The 12,170-nt window shown below is 47.9% G+C and overlaps 1 protein-coding gene across 1 annotated transcript in view; it reads left to right on the forward strand.

The window, feature by feature from the left end:
- The first annotated feature begins 1,934 nt into the window (after positions 1–1,934).
- MDFI (MyoD family inhibitor) overlaps positions 1,935–12,170 on the forward strand; it is a 37,286-nt gene continuing 27,050 nt past the window's right edge. The window contains exon 1 of the mRNA XM_070244562.1: positions 1,935–2,098. The gene's annotated coding sequence lies outside the window, so the exon portion shown is untranslated. The remainder of the gene's footprint in view (positions 2,099–12,170) is intronic.

A 12,170-nucleotide genomic window follows, 5' to 3' on the forward strand; every position in this document is an offset into this window, starting at 1 on the left:
AGAGAGGAAGGGACACCAGAAAGGAAGAAAGAAGGAGGTGAGATGGTTCCACAAAGAGGAGGCAAGGGAGGTGGAGGTTCGCGGGGACCCTGAGGTTTAAACTTTAGGTAACAGGGTAGCAGAAGCCACCAGCAGAAACTAGGATAGATGGTGGAGGAGTTTATTTTGTGGTGGAAGATGAGGAAACTGGTCTAGGTTAGGTTAAACTTGATGTAACAACAGAAACTCCAATTGGAGTGACTTCTAGTTAAAGATGGCAGCTTGAGCGCGTGCGCTTCCCCTCCCGCCCGCCTGAAGGCCTGTTAGACCACAGTGAGAGAGGATGACAGAGAGATCTGAGTCCTGAGCTGCCATGAGGAGAGCCAGCTGAGAGGCAGCCGACCCCACCTTCCGGACCTCCACCCGGGGCCCAGGGATCGGTGGCTGGTGGGGTTACTCCCAGACGTGGGGGTGAGGGTGAATTTTTAAAAAGTAAAAAAGTAGGTCGTTGCCGGGGGCTAGGGAGGTGGAGGGGTGACTAGGAGGAGCACAGAGGATTTTTAGGGCAGTGAAACTACTCAGTATGATGCTACAGTGTAGACACATGTCCTTATACATTTGTCCAAACCCACAGAATGTACACCACCAAGAGTGAGCCCTAATGTAAACTACGGACTTCGGGTGGTGATGACACGACAATGTAGGTTCATTGAGGGTAACAAATGCACCACTCTGGTGGGGGACGTTGACGGTGGGGATGTTGTACACGTACAGGGCAGATGGAACATGGGAATTCTCTGTACTTTGCTCTCAGTTTTGCTGTGAACCTAAAACTTCCCCCCAAAATAAAGTCTGTTGTAAAAAAAAAAAAAGTGAACTGGTTGAAAGTTGGTTTAAGGAGCAGACAGGTCTCCAGATCGCTCAGCCACGCTGTGCAGGTAGGCCTCCCCTCCCTGTCCCACTGCGGATGACGGGAGATGCATAATCCGCAGTGGGTAGAACAGAGGGTCTTGGGCTGGAGGACACTGAGGTCATCGAGGCAGGGGCACTCCACGGGGGTTAAGTGAGAGACTCTGACAGCAGAGTTTCTAAAGGCCGGGGCAGCAAGGCCCACCGCCAGGCACAGAGCTTTTAGAGTCCAATTCTTCAACAGGAATCCGAGGACCAACAGACTATGAGGAAAGCATCTGACATGAAAACAGAGACCCACACAAACGGACGAAAGCAGCTGGGAGGACACTGCTGGGCAGATGGAAGAAAAGTTTTTAAAAAATCATTTATTCCAAGAGAAATATGATCTTGCACCCATGAAATAAGAATAAGATGCTTTAAAAATGAACACTCAGAGCCCAAAATGAGGTCTTAGAAATTAAAAATAGAACAGAAGTGAAAATTAAACAGGAAGGCTGGAAGTTAAAGATATCCTCCCCAAACTACAGAAAACAAAATGACATCAAAGGAAAACAGAAGAAAGGATGGAGTTCAAGGGCCAGTTCAGGAGGGCCAACATCTAGATAACGGGAGATCCAGAAAGAGAGCAATATAGAAGAGGAAATCCGTAAATGGTAATTCAAGAGCATTTCCCAGGATGAATGGACAGTTTCCAAACCGAATAGGCCAAAAAGCGTATAAAAATGTCCCCTCACCAAAGCACATCGTCATGGAATTGAGATCCCTGGAGACAGAGAAGATCCTACAAACTTCTAGAGAGAAAAGCAAGTCACATAAAGGGTCAAGACTCAGAACAGCATTGGTTGTTCAACAACGCTGCCACAGAAGATAAGGGAATATTGCCTTGAAGTTCTAAGAGAAAATTATTTCCAACCTGAAATTCCGTACCCTGCGAAACCATTAATTAGGCGCAGGATAAAAACATGTCAAGACAAAAAAAAAAAAAAAAAAAAAAAAAAACACGTTAAGACAGGCAAATCCCCCTAAAACGGCAACTCCCCTTCACCATTTGTCACAGTGGGAGGGCGGAGGATGTGTTCCTCCAAAACTTAGAAAAAGGAAGCAGAAGATCAACGTAAGACAGAAGTTAGGGACCCAAACCAGGAGTAGAGAGCAGCCAGTCCACTGGGAGAAGTCCAAGGGCTGTGGGAGCCATCTCTTCGAGAAGGTAAACTGCATAGAATGCCTAAAATTTGAGCAGATTGTGATGAGATCTCCACTGCTGGGAAAGATTTGGGGATTTGTATAAAGAAAACTAAGCAGATGAAAAAGGGCAATTAATAGGGCCGGCCCGGTGGTGCAGCGGTTAAGTGCTCAGGTTCTGCTTTGGCGGCCTGGGGTTCGCCAGTTCAGATCCCGGGTGGGGACATGGCACTGCTTGGCAAGCCATGCTGTGGCAGGCGTCCCACATATAAAGTAGAGGAAGATGGGCATGGATGTTAGCTCAGGGCCAGTCTTCCTCAGCAAAAAGAGGACAATTGGCAGCAGTTAGCTCAGGGCTAATCTTCCTCAAAAAAGAAAAAAAAGGGGGGGCAATTAACTCTAGAGAGAATGAAATGTTGAAAGAAAAGAAATAACAATGTACTACATGGTTTAGCTTTAAATACCATTTAGTCATAATAATGGAAACCCTGAACCCCAATCTAACTAAGCCGACGATGTGACCATAATGGGAGAAAGGGGAGACAGGCAGGGGTTCTGAGAGAAGGTTATGATGGGGAGGGCGGATGAAAGAGAATTTAATTTAATTATAGGGTGAGAACTTAATTGGCTCCTAAAACTGAAAAATCAGAAGGTAGCGATGCAAGTCTCTTTTCTACAGACGTGATGCTAGAATTCAAAGGGATCATCTAAAAGGACTGAGCACGCCTGTACCAGCGACCAAGGCTGGGAGAACAAGCCGATTCCTTCAACCGCGGCACGCAGGCCTCTGCATCATAATTCCCTGCTTATCCCTCTGCCTGTCTTCTTGAATCTGAGCTCTACAAGCACAGGGACCAGGCCCCATTTATCTTGTTGCCCCGGCACCTAGCCCAGTACCTGTCACACCGCAGGCCCTCAATTACATGTTTGTGGAATGAATCATTGTAGGTTCAAGCTGGGAGGGAACTTTCATTTGAACCCTATCATTTTACGGGTTAGGAAACTGAGGCCCACAAAGAAGAAATGATGGGTTCCCTAGTGCTCAGGTGGTGGGTGGTAGTTCCAGGGTTACCCTGTCAACCTCTGGATGCTCTGTCCATCGCTCCTGCCACACCAGGGCTGCCTTCTAAGCTGCCTAGAAGTGACAGTTATGGGAGCTGAGCAGCTCTCTTGGGGAGATGATTGAAAGAGAGGGAGAGGGAACAAGAAGAGGGAAGACAAGCCACCCGGGAGAGGGAGGTGTTAGAGAGGTGGGTGCGGCTCCTACTAGGATGGTGTAATGTTGCCCAAGCCGAGGGAACAGCATCTCCCAGAAGAGGAGGTGGCCAGCCGGGACCCAGCAGGGGGCTCCCCCCTCTGAGGCCCCCCTGGAGCTCAGAGTTCAAGAACACACCCCGTGGCTGACATCCGGGACCAGGAAACTGCTATTGCTGCTGCCAAACCTGCTCTCAACAACCAGAAGGCTGGAGAATGGCCCCTGGAACGCTCCTGCAGAAAAACTGCTTTTCCACCGTCTCACCTCTGAGCCAAAGCCAGCAGAAGGGGCGCAGCCTGCTGTCTTCCAAATGGCACCGAGTGCGTCGACATTGGGCGGAAACCAGTTTGCACCTGAATCCCCATTGCCAGTGAGTTTTGAGATATGTGGCTTTCTGCTCTCTGACGTCTCCAGAGCAGAAGGGTGGAGCAGAGGTCGAGAGTGACACACCACCGACTCCTCTGTTGTTTCCATGTCACCCCTCTCATCTTTCCCTGTGGCCCAGGCAACTGCACCAGAAACGTCCCTTCTCTTCCCAGGCCTCCAAAGGATGTCCACCCGGGACTCAGAAAGCTCATGCAGACAGGTGCCTGGGGAGCCCCCAGCCCCCGAGTTCCACTCCTAGCCCGAGTCTGAATCCCACTGTGGGCTTAGCAGGGACGTCCTGCTCTGCAAGCCTAAGGAAATAGTGTCACTAACAGGCCACCTTGTCCTCCTCTCTCATCCGTCAGAGAAAGCATCCAGCATCCAGAGGGGAGAGGGATGTCAGGTTTAGCTTGTGACCTGAGAAGAATGTTCGACAGGATGTCAGAACATGACATGGAGAGGCAGGAGGGAGCAGCGGGGTCAAGAGAAAGGAAGCAGGGGATGTTCTCCACAGAGGGAGTCTGATGTGATCCCTCGGCTCTTGGACTCTAGCTCTGTGCCAGGGAGGTACCCAGCGCGGGCAGCCCTGTGACCGTCACAGCATGGGCACTAGGCAGCAGGAGGCTGGCCACCTGGGTCCCCAGGTTCGTGAGCTAGACAAGCCCAGAGACCTTTCCAGAGATAACATCCAGTTGGGACCGTGTGAAGAATGGTGGTATCTCAGGCGGGTGGGGGCTAGGGTCGACTTGGGTCAGAGAGCTCCCAGCCATGAAGACTCTGACTCCGAGAGCTCCTGGAGTCAACCTTCGGTGCAGACCTGGTCTCCCCGGTCCATCTCGCACTTGCCCTCCTCAGCCTGCTATACTCCTGTTGCATTACCAGGACGGTCCTCTAGGGGCGTGAGGTGGGCAGCACCATGTCCCTTCCTCCTGTGACTGGAACACAAGCACTGCCCTGGTCTTCTAGGCATCGGCTTGTCCTGCCCATCTTAGAGTCAGACAGACTCAGGTCCAAATCCATGCTCCACCACTTTCTAGCTGTGAGACTGTGGGCAAGCTGATGTCACCCTTCTGGACCTGGATTTTCTCATCTGTAAAATGGAGCTAAAGGCAACATTCTCCCAGGGATGCTGTGAGGCTCTTCGCGATGTTTGGCACATGTTTCAGTTATCTACTGCTGTGCAAAAACTGCTCCAAAACCCAGTGACTTAAAACCACAGCTATTTATGATTTTTCACGATTCTCGGGCTCAGCTGGGCAGTACCTCTGCCCCTCATGGTGGTGGCTGGGGCCACTCATTTGTCTGCCTTCAGCTGACAGGTCAGCTGGGGTGGCTGGAACGGGTGGGAGCTGGCTGGACCTCTTTCTCCAGCAGGGCGGGCTTCTTGTGTGGTGGCCCAGGGCTCCAAGAGAGTCCAGGCAGAAACGGTCAGTTAACGCCTTGGCTGGAACCGGCCCAGCATCCCTTCTGGTGCGTTCTATTAGTCAAAGCAAGTCCCAAGATCAGCCCAGAATCAAGGGGAGGGGAAACAGCCCCTGCCTCCTGGTAGGAAGAGCGACATGGCACAGGGATGGGGGAAATTGTTGGGGGCTGGTTTTGGAAACGTTGTAGCCAGCACACGCTGTTAGAGAGTGGTAGAGGGAGAATGGTGGAAGTCTGGCTTGGCCGCTGGGATTAGCGCTCTCTTGGAGTCTGGCCTAGAGCAGTGTTTCCCAGACCAGCAGGGCTATATCTCTGGGGCCCGAAGATGATGCAGTGGACCTAGACGTGGCAAAATGTAACTTTGCGTTTCGAATTCTTTTTCAATCCTTTTTTTCCAAAAGGAATTTTTTTTTTTTAAGGTTGGTGCCTGAGCTACCATCTGTTGCCAATCTTCTTTTTTTCCTTCTTATTCTTCTCCCCAAAGCCCCCCAGTACATAGTTGTATATTCTAGTTGTGAGTCCTTCTGGTTGTGCTATGTGGGACGCCGCCTCAGCATGGCTTGATGAGCGGAGCTAGGTCCACGCCCAGGATCCAAACTGGCGAAACCCCAGGCTGCTGAAGCGTAGCACACGAACTTAACCACTCAGCCACAGCGCAGGCCCCTTTCAATCCTTTTGATACCATTAAAGAGAAGGATCTCAGCCTAGTGCTAGCCTGGCTCTAACATCTCTCTCACACTAGCTGTCTCAGCATTAGCAGCATCTGGCAGGCAAGAGTATTGCTTCATTTCCCCTGTATTCATTTATTTATTTTTATTTATTTATTTTCAAGAAGTTTATTATTTTTTAATTTTTCTTTTGAGGAAGATTAGCCCTGAGCTAACATCCACCGCCAATCCTCCTCTTTTTGCTGAGGAAGACTGGCCCTGAGCTAACATCCATGCCCATCTTCCTCTACTTTATATGTGGGACGCCTGCCACAGCATGGCTTGCCAAACGGTACCATGTCCGCACCCGGGATCCGAACCAGCGAACCCTGGGCCGCCGAATCGGAACATGCGCACTTAACCGCTGCACCACCAGGCCAGCCCCTCCCCTGTATTTATTTTTATGATTGTCAAGTGACACTGGCTTTCCATTCCTGGGGGTGATAGGGAGTTGGCTAAAGTCAAGAGAACCATCTCAACAGAGGGATCAGAACCCAAGGACTTCCCAGCTACAAGCTCTCTCCTGATAAGCCCCCTTTCAGTGAGTCTGATGTCCCAGAGGAAATGCCAGTGCCCCCAGCACCTCCACCACCCTTAGTCTGTACTCCTGACCTCCTCACCCATCAAACTTTTCCCCAACACTAACTTCCACTCCCTACAGAGGTTCCTTGGCATCTTCACAGGCCTCTTCCAGAAACTTCTGTGAGCATTACTCTTCCAAAACACCCTCCCCATTCTCTACACCCAGGCAGTACGGTTCAATGGGAAGCACTTGGGTGCTGGGGCCAGACCGCCTGGGTGGGGCCCTGGGTCCATCACCTGTCAGACACAGCTCCACCCTTCATGTTTGCAGTCTGGCCAAGAGTGCGAAGGATGTCCCCATATTCTACATCTTGATAGTTAAAAGTTACCAAGACAGCTAACAAACCATTACAAAAAATAAGTTCCAGCTTCCCAGGCTGACAAATACATCTTCCTTATAACCAAAAAATATGTGTGTACCCACACAGAGCTATGGTGAAAGACAGAAAAATATAAAAACAATGAATTTAATTAATATTGTACATGTAGGGGGGGTTCTATTGAGGGGTTGGCAATGGCTGGATGAATAATCAACAAAAATATCCATACTGCATGAATTATTATATATTTATTCTATAACATTTCTTTTTCTTGCTCTCATTTCATTAAAATCACCAATTATGTTTTTATAATCAAGATTCCCATGTAATTGTTTTGTTGACAGTAATGATATGAGAGAGTAAAACAAAATGTAATTGTGTTCAAAGTATACAATGTTTTAGTATATTTTTATTATAAATACCTTTTAAAGTAAGTGTAAAAAAATAAAATTATTAGGTTCTTTTAAGTTTTATTTTTATTTTAAGATAGTCAACATTGTCTATTATAATTTAAAAGGAAAATGCAAATTTCCAATTGATGAATACCAATTGATCATTTGTCTGTGCGCGAATACCACACTGTAATTTTGTTCAAGACTTATTAGTTTTGAAATTAGTTAGTGTTAGTCCTCCTACTCACTTCTTCATTTCAAATTTGCTTTGGCTATTCTGGAGCCCAGTTTTTCTATGTCTGAAAAAGTCTTCAAGTGTCCTCCTTCATTTTTGAAAGATATTTGCACTAGGTGTAGAATTCCAGGTTGACGCTTTCTTTTTTTCCCCTTCGGTACTTTAAAGATGACTGTCCGTTGTCCTCCGGATTGCATAGTTTCTCGTGAGAAATGTGCTGTCCTTCCTTGTCTTTATTCCGCTGGACGAGATGTGTCTTTTTTCTCTGGTTGCTTATACAGTTTTCCCTTTATCACTGGTTTTCAGCAATTTGATATTGATCCATCATGTAGTTTTCTTGATGTTTCTTCTGCCTGAATTGATCAAACCTCTTGAATCTGTTGTATTTAGTGTTCATCAAATCTGGAAATTTTTTGACCATTATTTCTTCAACTATATTTTTTATCCCACTGCCGCAATCTGGATCTCCAATTCCTCACGTGTTAGAGGGCTTGATATTATCTCAAATCTCATTGATGTTCTATTTGTTTTTCCCCCTCTTATTTTCTCTATGGGCTTCATTTTGGATGTTTTCAATTGCTATGTCTTCAAATTCACTGATCTTTTTTAACTTTTTTTTAAAAAAAGCTAATCTGCTCTTAATCCAGTGTATTTTTTTATTTGAGATACTGTATTTTTTCATTTCTGGAAATCACATTTGGATTTTTTTTGTAACTTCTGTTTCTCTCCTCTTAAAGTTCATGTGTTTCTCTGTCTTCCTGAATATGTGAGGCATATGGAATATATTTATATTATCTCTTTCAATGTCCTTCTCTACTAACTCCTTCATCTCTTCATTTCTGGGTCTCTTTCTACTGATTGATTTTTTCTTCTGATTCTGGGTCATACTTTCTACTTCTTTGCATGCCTTTTGTTGCTATTGTTTGTTTGTTTTTAGATGTGCTTTATCAGATTATGGAATTTTCCTTCTATTCCTAGTTTTCTAAAAGTTTTTATTAGGAATGGGGGTTGACTTTTCTCAAATTTTTTTTCTATGTGTATCAAAATGATCAGATAGTCTCCCTTTTTAGTTTGTTAATATGGTGAATTAAATTGATTGGTTTTCAAACATTAAGTCAGCTTCCTGAGATAAACTCCACTTGGTCATAATGTATTATCCTTTTTACATATTGTTGGATTTGATTTGCTAAAATTTTATTTAGAATTTTTGTATCGATGTTCACAAGGGATATTGGTCCGTTGTTTGATTAGATGCTAGACATTGTAAATTTCCCATTGATTGGTGTTGAAGTTTGTTGCATTCCTTTAAGTAGCATTCAGCTTTGCTCTGGCACATAGTTAGCACACTTGGAAAAAGATGTATACTTTTGAGGCTTCCTTTTAAGATTTTTAGGACAGATAAAGAGTAGCTGTTCGTCTAAGGTAAATTTAGACCTCTATAAGGCAATACTCCTCTGAGGACTGTACCCCATGTATTACCAGGTCTTTCCACTCTGCCTCTTGGGAACACAAATTAATCCCAGCCCCGTGTGAGCCCCAGGCATTGCTCTGCCTTCAGTGGCTCTTTCCCCAGCCTTTCCTTTCATGTGTGTGCAAATCAGTACTCAGCCAAAGACTCAAGGAGACACCTCTGCAGACCTCTCTGGGTAAATGTTCAGCTGCCCTCCCTAGGACTCTGCCCTGAGAATCCTAGCAGCTTGGCCTCTTCAACTCTAAATCGGCCTTCTCAATCAGCAAGACATCCAGGCTCTGTTTGGATTCCCTCCTCCCCTCACTGAAGCTTGGAAACTGCCCCGGGCAGTGCGCCGGGGTAATTATAGGACTCACCTCATTTGTTTCCCTTTTCCCAAGGATCACACTCCTCAGTTGCCTTTGTCCAAAGTCTGAACATCCCTGTTTCATCTATTTTGTCTGGAGTCCTGGTTCTTGAAGGCGGGAGATTAAATCTAGGCCCTGTCACCTCGTTATGGCCAGAAGCTGAAGTCTTGTTCTGTTAATAAATTTCTTTTTTGTGTGGCTGTGACATGCAGAGCCTTCTAAAGTGCAGATCCCAGGTCAGAGGCCCCATCCCTACATCTAAGAGCAGGACTAACTAGCTGTGCTACATTGGGCCAGTTACTAATCCTCTCTGTGCCTCCACTTCCATTACTGTCGAATGGAGGGGACAAGAGTAGCATTGACCCAAAGCGTCGTTGTGAGAAATGGGTAAGATTTTACCTACTTGGCCCCTAAAACAGTGCCTGGCACATAGTGAGCGAGTGTTCAGTAAATGCAGATTCTTTCAGGGACCGTCAAGACCACCCAACCAGGGCTCCCTCAGTCCCCTCCCACCTTCGCTCAGAGAAAGAGGCGTCCTTCCTTTTCTTCTAAGGCCATCGTATCCCCTGGCTGATGAAGCAAAAACATCTTTTTTGGTGATGCTTCTCTTCATTCCTTTTTTTCCCCTAATATTTCAGCCTCTCTCTCTTTCCGCAGACTCTTTTCCCTCAGACTAAAACATATTCCTGTCTACTGCCTTCTAAACACAAACAAACAAAATCATTCCCTCCTTCCTACCTCCCCCTTTGAGCACCTCTCCTCTGGCTTTATTTCATTTCACGGCCAAATTTCTTGAAAGAGGGCTCTGTCCTCCCTGCCTTCCACTCCTCACCTCATGCTCGGCCGACGTCGTCACACGCCCTGCGCCGCCCAGACACTGCTCTTTCACAAGCCCGGCAACCTTCTCACGGCAGGGGCCACTTCTCCATCCTTGCTCCTCTCAACCTGCCAGGAGAATTCGACATTGGACAAAACCTCTTCTTAGGGCCTCCATGATTCTATCCAACATGGCCCTTAGACCTGGACAACAAGGAGTGCCTGACACGGCAAGGAGCTCACGGGGCCAAAGAAATAGGACTTGTCTTCTAGGCCATGCTCCAGGTGCCCAGATTTGGGAGTTCTTTGCCCAAACAGCCCTAGACCCACTTCCAGAGCCTGCAAGGTCTTCACTCAGTTTGCCCTCTTGAGGGTGAAGCACGACTAGCGTGTGCACCTGGGCCTGACAGGCGATCAGGGGCGGCCGTTTGCAGGTGGACAGTGTGGACAGAGCTGGGAGGTGTGGTTGGAGTGTGTGTGCACAAAGATATGAGACCCCTCACTCTGCAGGACAAGGTGGGAGGGTGAAAAGAAAGGTGGCAGGCTGTGAGCCAGGGGTGGTTGTGTGTCCCCAGGCCCTGCAAACGCTGGGGTGGGCTGCATTCTGTCCTCTCGGCCCTCCTGCTGCTCTCTGGCCACTTTTCCCTGTCTCCTTCACAGACTTTGCTCCCTCTCCCATCCTCCTGAGAAAGGCCTCCCCGAGCCAGGCTTCGGCCTCCACACTTCCCCTCCGCTGTGCCCGTCTCCCAGGGCACTAGCTGGGCAGTGAAGTAGGTCAGCGAAGTAGGTCAGCATCCACACATCAGCCTCCTCCTCCAGAGGGGAGGTCCTCGAGGGAGGGCTGCTGAGTTACCTTGGTTTCCCCAGCACAGAGCTGGCACCCAGTGGGTGCTCCATCAATGTTTGTTGAGTGGCAAAGGGAATGAACAAGTCCAGCTCACTCATTCACTCCCATTGTCTAAATTCACCCTGATAAACTTGCATTTCCCCAGCGGATGTGACAAAAAGACTAAGAGCAGGGGCTCTGGACTCGGACGGCCGGGCTGCAAACCCCAGCTCACCACTCGCAAGTTGGGTGTGCTCTAGGGCAGGTCACTCAACTGCTCTGTGCCTCAGTTTATCCTGCGAAATGAGGATAATAAAAATACCTACTCAAAGAGGATGCCATGAGCAGTAAAAGATCCACAGGCCTCCGCTTCCCTTCCTCTATGCCTTTGCTGGTGCTTTTTGTCCTACCTGGAATGCCACTGGCATCATCCCTGCTTAGTGAAGCTTACCTGTTCTTTAAGACCCAACTTAACCACACCACCTCCTTGCAGCCTTCCCAGATTCCCACAGCCTGGTGCCTCCTCCCCAGTTAAACAACCACGACATGCTTCCTGAAGGCCACATCCTACTCTGCCCCAGGTTGTGGTTATGCCTGTCCATGCCTCACTCCCCCTGTGGAACTGGAACTTCTTGAAGACAGGGCCTCCATAGGTAGCACTTAATGGATACATAATGAACGAATGGCTGCAAGATATTCCAGACCCTCTGACAACGTTCTGATACATCTACAGGGGCTGTATCTCGGGGGTCTCGAATGGAGGCCTCTGTGATAGCAAACACACCTCCTTTAACTAACCCTTTGGATTGAAAGGGACTTTGGCTTCCTGAGGAGCCACCTCCAACTTGGGAGTTAATTATTATGAGAGGGCAGAAAGGCAAGGGTCTTTCTCTTTGTCTGTGCGGTAAATAAGGAGACAACACGGTGCAGTGTGCAGACTAGATGACACAATGTTTTAAAAACCCTAGCAGAGTGCCTGACGCAAAGCTGGCCCTCAAGAAATGGTGGAGTCGTCATCAACGGAGTTTGGTTGCTGTTGTTATTGGTAGGAAGAACCGAGTTTGCATGGGGAGAGGGCTGGCAAGCTGATGCGTTTGCAATTAGTAAGTAGTAATTTCTGCTTGAGCACTGTATTTCCACTTCCCGCCCCACTCTTGTCAGTACATGTATTTCCTATTGCTGCCTTAACAAACTACCACAAAGTCAGTGCCTTTAAACAATGCAAACGTATTAGCTCACAGTTCTGTTGAGCAGAGGCCCAACGCAGATCTCACGGGGCTAAACTCAAGGTGTGGTGGGGCTGCGTGGCTCCGTGGGGCCTGTGGCCCCCTCCATCCGTCTTCAAAGCTGGCCACGGT

This window comes from Equus caballus, chromosome 20 (assembly GCF_041296265.1).
Source record: "Equus caballus isolate H_3958 breed thoroughbred chromosome 20, TB-T2T, whole genome shotgun sequence".
NCBI classification, from domain to species: domain Eukaryota; kingdom Metazoa; phylum Chordata; class Mammalia; order Perissodactyla; family Equidae; genus Equus; species Equus caballus.